We start from the raw sequence: 3191 nt of genomic DNA on the forward strand, positions 1-3191 counted from the left end.
CTCTCTCTCTCACACACACACACTCACGCACACATACATTCAGCTTATGAGGTGTCAAGCCTACAGAATTTCAAATGACGTCAGCCACAGCTACTACAGTTTTATGGGCTGGCAAAAGCTGGAGATGAAGAGCCCAAAGTGTTTTAAGCAGTTTGGTACCACAATTTTCTGCCAGGATATCCCTCCACAGTTAAATTCTCCTCTCTGCTTGACCAGGGTCCCCCCAGCAGGTCCTAGATCCTTCCTCCAGAACTTTCCTATTGTACTTGATGCTATCAGTTACCAAGGTCTACACATGATGGTTTTTTTTAAAAAAGAGGAGACGTAGGAAGTGAATCATTATAAGGTGGTTTGGTGGGGAGTAAAGATGGGAGCTCTTGTTCTAGCTTTGGCATATTATCATAGGTTGGAAAAAGAAACGTGGGAGTCCTAACCCCCAATACCTTAGAATGGGGCCTTATTTGGAATTAGGATTTTTGCAGATGTGAGTTGTTAAGATGAGGTCATATCAGGGTAGAGTAGGTTTTTAATCCACTATGACTGGTGTCCTTACCAGAAGAGGGAAGACACCATGTAAAGACAGACACACAAGGGAATGTCATGTGATGACATGACAGAGGTAGAGATGGGAGGGATGTGACTGCAAGCCAAGAAACACCAAGAGTTTCCAGCCACATCAGAAATGGGTGGAGGCAAGGAAGGATTCTACCCAGAGTCTCAGAGAACTTGACCTGACCCTGGGGCACCTGGGTGGCTCAGTGGTTGAATGTCTGCCTTTGGTTCAGGGCTTGATCCCAGGGTCCTGGGATCGAGTCCCATATTAGGCTCCCCGTGAGGAGCCTCTTCTCCCTCTGCCTATGTTTCTGCTTCCCTCTCTGTGTCTCTCATGAATAAATAAATAAAATCTTAAAAATAAAAAAAAGGTGAGTCTACCTACAGTATTCTGAAGGTAATTTGACCTTTACCACTTTCTAGAAGATCTAGGTGTCTGTTTACACCAACTGCATTGACCTTGAGATTTTGCCTCCATCTATCTTTGCTTTAAATTTCGCAAGGAGTGCTCACTTCGGCAGCACATATACTAAAACTGGAACGATACAGAAAAGATTAGCGTGGCCCCTGCGCAAGGATGACATGCAAATTCATGAAGAGTTCCATATTTAAAAATAAAATAAAATAAATTTCACAAGTAATTTGTAAACATATTCTCCATTTAAAAGATTCAAATGGGGGCACCTGGGTGGCTCAGTCAGTTAAGCGTCTGCCTTCTGCTTGTATCATGATCCCAGGGTCCCGAGATCGAGCCCCACATTTGGCTCCCCGTCCAGTTGTCTGCTTCTCCCTGTGCACCGAACCCTGCTCATGTTCTCTCTCTCTCTCTCTCTCAAATAAGTCCATAAAATCTTTAAATAAATAAAAGATTCAGAGGATACTAGAGCTTGTGGGAGAAAAGGTGAAAATCCCCTCCCTTCACCCCATTCCCACCCTCCTCCCCAGGGGTGGCCCCTGTTAGCCACAGGTCTGGCCTGTTGAGAGCTTTCCCTGTGCATTTCCACACTCACACATGTTCATAAGCACACAGAGAGTATGTAAAATATCACTCTCTTTCTAAACCTACCCCTCCAAAAGCCTATAGGTTGTCCTTCCTCCCAAACACAGCCTATATATTCAAAATTTTTTTAATTTTATTTTATGATAGGCACACAGTGAGAGAGAGAGAGAGTGGCGCAGAGACACAGGCAGAGGGAGAAGCAGGCTCCATGCACCGGGAGCCCGACGTGGGATTCGATCCCGGGTCTCCAGGATCGCGCCCTGGGCCAAAGGCAGGCGCCAAACCGCTGCGCCACCCAGGGATCCCCAGCCTATATATTCAATCTGAACTTTATCACAGGGTAAGATCTTCACATTATGCTCTTAGAATTTCGAGCTGTTATGATTTAGGCAGGGGATGCATTAGAAACTATTTGTAGGGATCCCTGGGTGGCGCGGCGGTTTGGCGCCTGCCTTTGGCCCAGGGCGCGATCCTGGAGACCCGGGATCGAGTCCCACGTCGGGCTCCCGGTGCATGGAGCCTGCTTCTCCCTCTGCCTGTGTCTCTGCCTCTCTCTCTCTCTCTCTCTGTGACTATCATAAATAAATAAAAATTAAAGAAAAAAGAAAGAAACTATTTGTAAATATCCTTTAAAAGCAATTTGCAGGGACGCCTGGGTGGCTCAGGGCGTGATCCTGGAGAGCCAAGATCGAGTCCCACATTGGGCTCCCTGCATAGAGCCCGCTTCTCCCTCTATGTCTCTGCCTCTCTCTCTCTCTCTCTCTGTCTCTCATGAATAAATAAAATTTAAAATAAATAAATAAAAGCAATTTGCAGGGCGCCTGGGTGGCTCAGTTGGTGAGGCATCTGCCATCATCTCGGGCCATGATCTCAGGGTCCTGGGATCGAGCCCCACATCGGGCTTCCTGCTCAGCGGGGAGTCTGCTTCTCCCTCTGCCTCTGCCCCTACTCTCCCTTGCTCTTGCTCTTGCTTGCTCTCTCTCAAATAAATAAATCTTTTTTTTTTAAGTTTTTTATTTATTTATGATAGGCACACAGTGAGAGAGAGAGAGAGAGAGGCAGAGGGAGAAGCAGGCTCCATGCACCGGCAGCCCGACGTGGGATTCGATGCCGGGTCTCCAGGATCGTGCTCTGGGCCAAAGGCAGGCGCCAAACCGCTGCGCCACCCAGGGATCCCTCAAATAAATAAATCTTTTAAAAAAATAAATAAAATTAAAAATAAAAGCAATTTTCATTTAACTCTAGGGCATTCTCATTACACAACTATGTGCACCATAATGCAGGTCCCAGGAGAAATGAAAACAGATGTTGTAGACAAGAGGTGAGCCATACCTCTGAAGCTAAGAGCAATGAAGTCCATGTTTGCCATGAGAGAAAAGTTGAAAGTGCTTATGAATGCAGTCTATTATTTCGATCATGTCTACAAGTTCAGGGACTAGGGCAAAAAGTTTCCAAACTGAATATGGGCTTTATGAACATTCTATGAGCAACAAATGGAACCTACCATGAAAACTGTTCCCTTCTTTGTCTTAGGACACCGGGCCTCTTTTGCTTGTTCTGGGCTTGCAAGCCCCCCTCCTTTTTTTTAAGTAGACTCCATGACCAACATGGGACTTGAACTCATAACCCTGAGATTGAG

At 46.1% G+C, this 3191-nt stretch overlaps 1 non-coding gene across 1 annotated transcript; it reads left to right on the plus strand.

Annotated features, from left to right (window-relative positions):
- The first annotated feature begins 1057 nt into the window (after window positions 1-1057).
- On the plus strand, window positions 1058-1164 carry LOC144285161 (U6 spliceosomal RNA). Its single transcript, XR_013353546.1, has one exon. It is a non-coding gene; the product is annotated as a U6 spliceosomal RNA (small nuclear RNA).
- Window positions 1165-3191: the final 2027 nt, after the last annotated feature.

This window comes from Canis aureus, chromosome 15, assembly GCF_053574225.1.
Source record: "Canis aureus isolate CA01 chromosome 15, VMU_Caureus_v.1.0, whole genome shotgun sequence".
NCBI classification, from domain to species: Eukaryota; Metazoa; Chordata; class Mammalia; order Carnivora; family Canidae; genus Canis; species Canis aureus.